The sequence below is a fragment of the Rattus norvegicus genome, chromosome 1 (assembly GCF_036323735.1).
Source record: "Rattus norvegicus strain BN/NHsdMcwi chromosome 1, GRCr8, whole genome shotgun sequence".
NCBI lineage: Eukaryota > Metazoa > Chordata > Mammalia > Rodentia > Muridae > Rattus > Rattus norvegicus.
Genome location: NC_086019.1, coordinates 75,757,235 through 75,769,334, shown reverse-complemented (window position 1 = coordinate 75,769,334; position 12,100 = coordinate 75,757,235).

Genomic DNA, 12,100 nt, shown 5'->3' with positions numbered 1-12,100 from the left:
GAAGAATGCAGATCGATCCATGCTTATCACCCTGTACAAAGCTTAAGTCCAAGTGGATCAAGGACCTCCACATCAAAGCAGACACACTCAAACTAATAGAAGAAAAACTAGGGAAGCATCTGGAACACATGGGCACTGGAAAAAATTTCCTGAACAAAACACCAATGGCTTACGCTCTAAGATCAAGAATTGACAAATGGGATCTCATAAAACTGCAAAGCTTCTGTAAGGCAAAGGACACTGTGGTTAGGACAAAACGGCAACCAACAGATTGGGAAAAGATCTTTACCAATCCTACAACAGATAGAGGCCTTATATCCAAAATATACAAAGAACTCAAGAAGTTAGACCACAGGGAAACAAATAACCCTATTAAAAAATGGGGTTCAGAGCTAAACAAAGAATTCACAGCTGAGGAATGCCGAATGGCGGAGAAACACCTAAAGAAATGTTCAACATCTTTAGTCATAAGGGATATGCAAATCAAAACAACCCTGAGATTTCACCTCACACCAGTGAGAATGGCTAAGATCAAAAACTCAGGTGACAGCAGATGCTGGCGAGGATGCGGAGAAAGAGGAACACTCCTCCATTGTTGGTGGGGTTGCAAACTGGTACAGCCATTCTGGAAATCAGTCTGGAGGATCCTCAGAAAATTGGACATTGAACTGCCTGAGGATCCAGCTATACCTCTCTTGGGCATATACCCAAAAGATGCCCCAACATATAAAAAAGACACGTGCTCCACTATGTTCATTGCAGCCTTATTTATAATAGCCAGAAGCTGGAAAGAACCCAGATGCCCTTCAACAGAGGAATGGATACAGAAAATGTGGTACATCTACACAATGGAATATTACTCAGCTATCAAAAACAACGACTTTATGAAATTCGTAGGCAAATGGCTGGAACTGGAAAATATCATCCTGAGTGAGCTAACCCAAACACAGAAAGACATACATGGTATGCACTCACTGATAAGTGGCTATTAGCCCAAATGCTTGAATTACCCTAAATGCCTAGAACAAATGAAACTCAAGACAGATGATGAAAATGTGAATGGTTCACTCCTTCTTTAAAAGGGGAACAAGAATACCCTTGGCAGGGAAGAGAGAGGCAAAGATTAAAACAGAGACTGAAGGAACACCCATTCAGAGCCTGCCCCACATGTGGCCCATACATATACAGCCACCCAATTAGACAAGATGGATGAAGCAAAGAAGTGAAGACCGACAGGAGCCGGATGTAGATCGCTCCTGAGAGACACAGCCAGAATACAGCAAATACAGAGGCGAATGCCAGCAGCAAACCACTGAACTGAGAATAGGACCCCCGTTGAAGGAATCAGAGAAAGAACTGGAAGAGCTTGAAGGGGCTCGAGACCCCATATGTACAACAATGCCAAGCAACCAGAGCTTCCAGGGACTAAGCCACTACCTAAAGACTATACATGGACTGACCCTGGACTCTGACCTCATAGGTAGCAATGAATATCCTAGTAAGAGCACCAGTGGAAGGGGAAGCCCTGCGTCCTGCTAAGAATGAACCCCCAGTGAACTAGACTGTTGGGGGGAGGGGGACAATGGGGGGAGGGTGGGGAGGGGAACACCGATAAGAAAGGGGAGGGGGGAGGGGGATGTTTGCCCGGAAACTAGGAAAGGGAATAACACTCGAAATGTATATAAGAAATACTCAAGTTAATAATAAAAAAAAAGTGACCAGAAAAAAAAGAGCACTGACTGCTCTTCTAGAGGTCCAGAGTTCAATTCCCAGCAACCACATGGTGGCTCACGACCATCTGTAATGGGGTCTGATATCCTCTTCTGGTGTGTCTGAAGACAGTTGACAGTGTACTCACATACATAAAATAAATAAATCTTTAAAATAAAAAAAAAAGGGCGCATCTTCTCTAACTGACGTCCATCGTCCTCATCACTCATCACTTCTTAATCTCTGGAGATTCCCATAAAAGCAGAAATTCTAAGTCTTCTATCCTGTGGATTTCAGCTCTGAATTATAAGCAGAATGAGTCAAGTCCCAACTTCAAGTTCCCAAGTTCGTGTTTTGGAACAGGTTTAATAAAAACCTGAAAACTCCAGATTCCTGTCCTGAGCCAGTAGTCTTCATTCATCTTCCTTTCAGAGTCTGTGTTCCATGTCCCTTACTCTTTCCCTTATTTTGAGTTCACTTCTCTGCAGTATTTCCTTCATGTTATTATAGTCATTTCCTCTGTGACCTACAATTTAATTGTTCAATACTGAGTAAAATTGCAGACTGATAAACTGCACAGCACACACACTGAACATTTCAAATTACAATGGAGGAACACAACTGTGCATCTGAGTGTGCTGTCCTGCTATACCAGACCTGGGGGTGTCTGAATCTCTGGAATGCACATCGAGATAAACAGAATCTGGAGCGTAACAAAATTCTAAGTTAAAGAAATATATTAGGAATGTTTTGGACCATTGTTGTCTCTTTTCTTCTTTATATTCTGCACAATTTTAGTAAGAGAAGATATCTGGGTGTTAATCTCTCTGTAGTAGACAAAGACATGTCAGATTTTTTTTTCTATTTGATTTCAATTTTTGTTTCAACTACAATGGCAATTCCAGAGTTAACTTCAGGGTTCCATATTATTTATGAATGCTTTTCAGTTAATAAATACAAAAGTACATAAGAGGTTGTTGTGAATTTTTACAAAAGTAAGGTGTGCTGAGAAGGCATGAGTTTTCAATATCCCTGAAAGCTGACCAAGTACCCTGTGGAAGATGCTAAAGACTTTGTGGAAGATGTGTGAAAAACTGGGAGAAGTCTCAATGTCTCACTGGTAACAGGTTTTAATGACTATTTCCAACAAAACCAAACTACGTTCTTTTGAAAAAAAAACCCCACAACAATTAATACTTAAATATTTCTTAGAATATTCCATATTTGCATGTGTTTTACTCAAGTTCACCTTCAATTATTAATTTTCCAATCTTTCTTATCACCTACCATTATTCCCTCCAAATTTCATGTGTTCTGAGAAAAAAAACCCTACTTGTTCTACTTAGTGAACTGAAATTAAATATGACTAGTGTTGAGACATAAATTGACGTATGGGTAGCTATCTTGGCCAGTAGATGTTCAGATAGTTGTGGAATTTCCTGACATCCTCCACTCCACTCAGATTTTTCTAGGTCGATTTTGGGAAGATTTTGTGTATATTGTTGAAGCAGATGAATTTGTGAGTGGAGGTGCCCTATTCTGTCTTTTAAACAAAAGCTTCCTTGGAGTCATTTGCCACCTCTGGTTTAGATACCTTCTGACGCTTCTTCCAGGATGATTCCTGAGTCTTGGAATGAAAGATGTGATGCAGATGTTTGATTTTAGCTAGAAACGCCAACGTTTATTACTCTCACCATTTTGAATGATTGTGGGCCCATAAGTTAATCACCATAAATTATGAAAAGACAATTCCCTGATGAGCATTTAGGCAAAGACTAATCCTCAATATTAAAATAAGATTCGGGGGGAAACATTATCAATATAATCATTTAGATGAATATTACGGTTAAGTCCTTCTCCTGAGTTTATGTAACTTTGTAGCCACATATTCTTTTCCCTGATAATGGTGCCAGACATTGGTAGCATCTGATGAAGTGGACCTTCACTTTAATTATGAAGCTACTGGTTACTCCCAGGATGGCCATGACAATGTTTCAACAGGCTCATTGCTGTTTTAACTCTCAGGACCCACACCTGGGTAGTAGTCACGATTACTTCTAGGACTATAAAAATATCCAGTATAGTTGAAGTTTCCAGCTAGATTTCTTTATGTTCGTTGACTCAAGTTCAGGGTGTCTTCAGTAATGGGTACTTACTTAATTTTTGAATACTAACCACTGCAGGTCATAAGCATCATCCTTGGTTGATTTCAATTTATTTCCTAACTTTGAAACATCTAACCCACCCCATTTTACAGTACTCATCTAAGGAACATAGTCCTTCATATCATAAAAAAAATTTCTAATAATTAGGAGTAAAGGGAAAAACTTGTTGACACATGAAGCAATGTGCCATTAGAACACAGTATAATCTAATAAAAATACTTTTATAACAATGACATAAAAATATTCTGGGAAAATATTGTTCTTTTGTAACTTTTTTAATGTTAAGAAATATACTTTACTTTAAAAAATTGAATATAATTATAACATTTCCCCTTTTAATTTTTCCCTTCAAGCCTTCCCCTGTACACTCCTCAAACACTCTCATATTCATAGAGTCCATTTATGAATGTTCTAAATATATAAATAGAACCTGCTTAGTCCATAGAGCATAACTTGTACGTATAGGATTTCAGGGCTGAGCTCTTGGTGTTAGATTACCTACCGGAAATCTCTTCCCTTGGATAGATTATTTCTCCCAATTCCAGTATTCCTTGGTTGACTGTAGTTCTTTGCATATGGCTGAGTTCTCACTTCCAGGTTAGCATGTCCATCAATATCACCAGTTTCCAGTTTTCTTTAGGAAGCCACATTGATGAGACATCATGGATGCCATCTCTCTACAGTTTGTAGGAGAGACATTCTTACAGCAAACTTCCTGTTCCTCTGGCTCTTGCAACATTTTCAACCTGTTCTCTGCTTTCGTACCTGAACTTCATGTGCAGTTGCGTTGTAGATGAATCAGATCGAGATAGGCACCACAGATCTCTTATTCTCTGAATTTTCTTCAGTTTGGTTCTCAGTAATGTTACCCATCTATTTCAATCCATATTTCTTCTAAGAGGTGTGAGAGCTATAGTTTTCTGTGAGTATAAACTTTTTGAATGTAGTTAGGAATCATGCTGGTTTAGTAAAGTGGCAGTAGCAGATTCTCTTCTAAGATCCATGACCTTCCTGGTTCTGGAGAGTTGCCTAGGTTTCCAACAAAGTTTTGATTTCCTCCGCAAAGCAGAATATTTCTCTAATTCATTTTATTCAGTCACTTTTAACCTAAAATCAAAACAAGATAAATATCCAAAAAATTTATATATATATATATATATATATATATATATATATATATATATATGTATGTATTCTAGGACTTCGTTTTACAAGTACTACTTAGGACAAAGTTATGTTCCATGAAGGAAAATGGATGCCAAGAGAGAATTGAGTTAAGCAATTAAAGCCAATCATACAAAAAAAACTTTCCTGTCTAATGTGGTAGGACACATCATTAATCCCAGCACTAAGAAAGCAAGGAGGCAGATTGTATGCCAAAAGTCAGCCTGGTTTATAGAGTGTGCTCCAGTACTGACATTTCTAGGAATATGTAATGATGGCATGTCATATAGTGCTAGGGGTCACAACTCAGTTCCTTCTGATTATATAGCAAACCTTCATCCACTGAGAGAATATTCAACCCCACAACTGGATTTTTAAGGTATCTATAGAAAAATTGTTTCTAAATGTGTGGAAAGCTAGACTGTAGGGAGTCTAGTTGTAACCTTATCCTTGGCCGTCAGTCAAACGTCTCTAGAATACAAGCTTTGTCTGATCACTTTCCCAGGACATGCTCAGCTCCTGACCCCACTAGTGTGAAGGGTCACTTCCACACGTATAGCCTGTCCCTCTATGATGCTCACTGCTCAGTTAAAACATTTTTCTGGCTTATTGATGTGAACAGGCATTTACAAGAAGTGATTTGTCTCTGTCAACAAACACACTGTGACATGATCCTGTCATCCTCTATGGGCATGAGCCCACCGAAGACTTTGATCCACTTGGACTTGAGTTTTCTGCAGGGTGCTAAATATGGCTCTATTTGCATTCTTCCACATGCAGAAGTCCAGTTTGACCAGCACCAGTTCTTTGAATTACTTTGGCTTCTTTGTAGAAAATCAATTGTCTGTAGCTGTGCAATTTAATCTCTGGGATTTTGATTTTAGTCCACAGATCAACCTGTCTGTTTCCATACAATTTTCATTACTCTTGCTCTGTAGTGCAGCTTGAATTCAGATTGTGAGATCTTAATGATTGCTTCTGTTTCCTTCAGAATTGTAGGTTTATTTGAAATATGAATTTGTACTTGACCATATTTTTCTAAGTGATATCTATTGAGGATATTAACCATTTCTCTTGGATTTTCCAATTTAATTGAGTACAGAATTTCAATGAATGCCCTTATGAATCTTAGGGTTATTTGGTATTTCTTGTGATGCCCCTTTCTTCAGTCCTGAGTTTGTTAATTTGAATTTTCTCTCATGGCATTTTGTTTAGAATGGCTAAGTGTTTGTCTATCTTAATTTTTTAAAACAACAACAATAACAACAACAACAACAACAAGCTCAGTATACCCTTGATACAACTCACAGACCATATGAAACTTAAGAAGAAGGAAGACCAAAATGTGGATGCTTCAGTTCTTCTCAGAAGGGGGGAACAAAAGTACTCACAGGTGATAGAGGGTGGGAGGGGTTTGGGAGGAAGAGAGGAGGGTGAGGGTTAAAGGAGGAAAGGATCAGGTATGGGAGAATATGAGAATGATATATAGAGGGTCAGGGAATTTAGCAGAGTTGTGTAGCCATGAAAGATGGGGAACTGAGGGTAGCCACCAGAAATGTCTGGATGCCAGGAAAGGAAGAGGCTCCCCGAAGGGGATGACATTAGATGAAATACCCAATAAATGGGAGGGAGAAACTGTAGAGACCATATCCAGAGGTTAGGGAATGGGGCCACATAATTGCTCTTGTCTAAAGGAAATATGGGACAAAGTGTGGAGCAGAGGAAGGAAAGGCCATTCCATAGACAGCCACAAAACCTAGTCACTATGGCAGATGCCAAGAAGTGCATGCTGACAGGAGCCTGATATTGCTGTCTCCTGAGAGGCTCTGCCAGAGCCTGACAAATAAAAATGTGGATGCTTGCAGCCAATAATTGGACCGAGCACAGGGACCCCAATGGAGGAGTTAGGGAAAGGACTGAAGTTGCTGAAGAACTCCATAGGAAGAACAACAATATCTACCAAGGAGACCTCCCAGAGCTCCCAGGGATTAAACCACCAACCAAAGAGTACACATGGAGGAACCCATGGCTCCAGCTGCATATGAAGCAGAGGATGGCCTTATCTGGCATCAATGGGAGGAGAGGCCCTTAGTCCTGTGATGGCTAGATGCCCCAGTGCAGGTGAATGCCAGGGAAGTGAGGTGGGAGTAGGTAGGTGGGTCGGGGAGTACCCTCATAGAAGCATGTGATGGGGGTTTCCAGAGGAGAAACAAGGAAAGAGGATATCATTTGAAGTATAAATAAATCAAATATCCAATGAATAAAACAAACTCATTGTTTCTTTGAATCTTTGTGTTTTTTTCCCTTTGTTTCTATCTTATTTATTTTCCCCTTCATGTTGATTATTTCTTACAATTTACTCCTCTTATGTTTCTTGAGTTCTTTTGGTTCTCAAGCTGTCAGGTGTGCTGTTAGAATGCTAGTATAACATACATCTAATTTTTATTGTAGGTGCTTAGTGTAATGAAGTTTCCTCTTACCACAGCTTTCATTTTGTCCCATAGGTTTGGTATGTTTTACATAGTTTTCAATGAATTATAAGAAGTCTTTAATTTCTTTGTTTATTTTTCTTTTCATCCAATACTCATAAGAATTGTTCAGCTTGCATGAGTTTGGAAGGTCGCTGTATATTCTATTATTGTTGATATTATGTAGTTACATTTTTTCATCTTTATTAACTTGAGTATTTCTTTTTTTATTCTTTTTTTTATTAACTTGAGTGTTTCTTATTTACTTTTCGAGTGTTATTCCCTTTCCCGGTTTCGGGGCAAACATCCCCCTAATCCCTCCCCCTCTCCTTCTTTATGGGTGTTCCCCTCCCCATCCTCCCCCCATTGCCGCCCTCCCCCCAACAATCTAGTTCACTGGGGGTTCATTCTTAGCAGGACCCAGGGCTTCCCCTTCCACTGGTGCTCTTACTAGGATATTCATTGCTACCTATGAGGTCAGAGTCCAGGGTCAGTCCATGTATAGTCTTTAGGTAGTGGCTTAGTCCCTGGAAGCTCTGGTTGCTTGGCATTGTTGTTCATAAGGGGTCTCGAGCTCCTTCAAGCTCTTCGAGTTCTTTCTCTGATTCCTTCAACGGGGGTCCCGTTCTCAGTTCAGTGGTTTGCTGCTGGCATTCGCCTCTGTATTTGCTGTATTCTGGCTGTGTCTCTCAAGAGCGATCTACGTCGGGCTCCTGTCGGCCTGCACTTCTTGGCTTCATCCATCTTGTCTAATTGGATGGCTGTATATGTATGGGCCACATGTGGGGCAGGCTCTGAATGGGTGTTCCTTCTGTGTCTGTTTTAATCTTTGCCTCTCTATTCCCTGCCAAGGGTATTCTTGTTCCCCTTTTAAAGAAGGAGTGAAGCATTCACATTTTGATCATCCATCTTGAGTTTCATTTGTTCTAGGCATCTAGGGTAATTCAAGCATTTGGGCTAATAGCCACTTATCAATGAGTGCATACCATGTGTGTTTTTCTGTGATTGGCTTACCTCACTCAGGATGATATTTTCCAGTTCCAACCATTTGCCTACAAATTTCATAAAGTCATTGTTTTTGATAGCTGAGTAATATTCCATTGTGTAGATGTACCACATTTTCTGTATCCATTCCTCTGTTGAAGGGCATCTGGGTTCTTTCCAGCTACTGGCTATTATAAATAAGGCTGCGATGAACATAGTGGAGCACATGTCTTTTTTATATGTTGGGGCATCTTTTGGGTATATGCCCAAGAGAGGTATAGCTGGATCCTCAGGTAGTTCAATGTCCAATTTTCTGAGGAACCTCCAGACTGATTTCCAGAATGGTTGTACCAGTCTGCAATCCCACCAACAATGGAGGAGTGTTCCTCTTTCTCCACATCCTCGCCAGCATGTGCTGTTACCTGAGTTTTTGATCTTAGCCATTCTGACTGGTGTGAGGTGAAATCTCAGGGTTGTTTTGATTTGCATTTCCCTTATGACTAAAGATGTTGATCATTTCTTTAGGTGTTTCTCAGCCATTCGGCATTCCTCAGCTGTGAATTCTTTGTTTAGCTCTGAACCCCATTTTTTAATAGGGTTATTTGTCTCCCTGCAGTCTAACTTTTTGAGTCCTTTGTATATTTTGGATATAAGGCCTCTATCTGTTGTAGGATTGGTAAAGATCTTTTCCCAATCTGTTGGTTGCCGTTTTGTCCTAACCACAGTGTCCTTTGCCTTACAGAAGCTTTGCAGTTTTATGAGATCCCATTTGTTGATTCTTGATCTTAGAGCATAAGCCATTGGTGTTTTGTTCAGGAAATTTTTTCCAGTGCCCATGTGTTCCAGATGCTTCCCTAGTTTTTCTTCTATTAGTTTGAGTGTATCTGGTTTGATGTGGAGGTCCTTGATCCACTTGGACTTAAGCTTTGTACAGGGTGATAAGCATGGATCAATCTGCATTCTTCTACATGTTGACCTCCAGTTGAACCAGCACCATTTGCTGAAAATGCTATCTTTTTTCCATTGGATGGTTTTGGCTCCTTTGTCAAAAATCAAGTGCCCATAGGTGTGTGGGTTCATTTCTGGGTCTTCAATTCTGTTCCATTGGTCTATCTGTCTGTCTCTGTACCAATACCATGCAGTTTTTATCACTATTGCTCTGTAATACTGCTTGAGTTCAGGGATAGTGATTCCCCCTGAAGTCCGTTTATTGTTGAGGATAGTTTTAGCTATCCTGGGTTTTTTGTTATTCCAGATGAGTTTGCAAATTGTTCTGTCTAACTCTTTGAAGAATTGGATTGTTATTTTGATGGGGATTGCATTGAATCTGTAGATCGCTTTTGGTAAAATGGCCATTTTTACTATATTAATCCTGCCAATCCATGAGCATGGGAGATCTTTCCATCTTCTGAGGTCTTCTTCAATTTCTTTCTTCAGAGTCTTGAAGTTCTTATTGTACAAATCTTTCACTTGCTTGGTTAAAGTCACACCGAGGTACTTTATATTATTTGGGTCTATTATGAAGGGTGTCGTTTCCCTCATTTCTTTCTCGGCTTGTTTCTCTTTTGTGTAGAGGAAGGTTACTGATTTATTTGAGTTAATTTTATACCCAGCCACTTTGCTGAAGTAGTTTATCAGCTTTAGTAGTTCTCTGGTGGAACTTTTGGGATCACTTAAATCCCAAATATCATCTGCAAATAGTGATAATTTGACTTCTTCTTTTCCAATCTGTATCCCCTTGACCTCCTTTTGTTGTCTGATTGCTCTGGCTAGAACTTCAAGAACTATATTGAATAAGTAGGGAGAAAGTGGGCAGCCTTGTCTAGTCCCTGATTTTAGTGGGATTGCTTCAAGTTTTTCTCCATTTAGTTTAATGTTAGCAACTGGTTTGCTGTATATGGATGGCTTTTACTATGTTTAGGTATGGGCCTTGAATTCCTATTCTTTCCAGGACTTTTATCATGAAGGGGTGTTGAATTTTGTCAAATGCTTTCTCAGCATCTAATGAAATGATCATGTGGTTTTGTTCTTTCAGTTTGTTTATATAATGAATCACGTTGATGGTTTTCCATATATTAAACCATCCCTGCATGCCTGGGATGAAGCCTACTTGATCATGGTGGATGATTGTTTTGATGTGCTCTTGAATTCGGTTTGCCAGAATTTTATTGAGTATTTTTGCGTCGATATTCATAAGGGAAATTGGTCTGAAGTTCTCTTTCTTTGTTGGGTCTTTGTGTGGTTTAGGTATAAGAGTAATTGTGGCTTCATAGAAGGAGTTCGGTAGTGCTCCATGTGTTTCAATTTTGTGGAATAGTTTGGATAGTATTGGTATGAGGTCTTTTTTTTTTTTTTTTTTTGGTATGAGGTCTTTTATGAAGGTCTGATAGAATTCTGCACTAAACCTGTCTGGATCTGGGCTCTTTTTGGTTGGGAGACCTTTAATGACTGCTTCTATTTCCTTAGGAGTTATGGGGTTGTTTAATTGGTTTATCTGTTCCTGATTTAACTTCGATACCTGGTATCTGTCTAGGAAGTTGTCCATTTCCTGCAGATTTTCAAGTTTTGTTGAATATAGGCTTTCGTAGTAAGATCTGATGATTTTTTGAATTTCCTCTGAATCTGTAGTTATGTCTCCTTTTTCATTTCTGATTTTGTTAATTTGGACACATTCTCTGTATCCTCTCGTTAGTCTGGCTAAGGGTTTATCTATCTTGTTGATTTTCTCAAAGAACCAACTTTTGGTTCTGTTGATTCTTTTTATGGTCCTTCTGGTTTCTACTTGGTTGATTTCAGCTCTGAGTTTGATTATTTCCTGCCTTCTACTCCTCCTGGGTGTATTTGCTTCCTTTTGTTCTAGAGCTTTTAGGTGTGCTATCAAGCTGCTGACATATGCTCTTTCCTGTTTCTTTCTGCAGGCACTCAGATCTATGAGTTTTCCTCTTAGCACAGCTTTCATTGTGTCCCATAAGTTTGGGTATGTTGTACCTTCATTTTCATTAAATTCTAAAAAGTCTTTAATTTCTTTCTTTATTTCTTCCTTGACCAGGTTATCATTGAGTAGAGCATTGTTCAATTTCCACGTATATGTGGGCATTCTTCCCTTATTGTTATTGAAGACCAGTTTTAGGCCGTGGTGGTCTGATAGCACGCATGGGATTATTTCTTTCTGTACCTGTTGAGGCCTGTTCTTTGACCAATTATATGGTCAATTTTGGAGAAAGTACCATGAGGAAGGTATATCCTTTTGCTTTAGGATAGAGTGTTCTATAAATATCTGTTAAGCCCATTTGGCTCATGACTTCTCTTAGTCTGTCTACATCTCTGTTTAATTTCTGTTTCCATGGTCTGTCCATTGATGAGAGTGGGGTGTTGAAATCTCCTACTATTATTGTGTGAGGTGCAATGTGTGTTTTGAGCTTTAGTAAGGTTTCTTTTACGTATGTAGGTGCCCTTGTATTTGGGGCATAGATATTTAGGATTGAGAGTTCATCTTGGTGGATTTTTCCTTTGATGAATATGAAGTGTCCTTCCTTATCTTTTTTGATGAATTTTAGTTGAAAATTGATTTTATTTGATATTAGAATGGCTATTCCAGCTTGCTTCTTC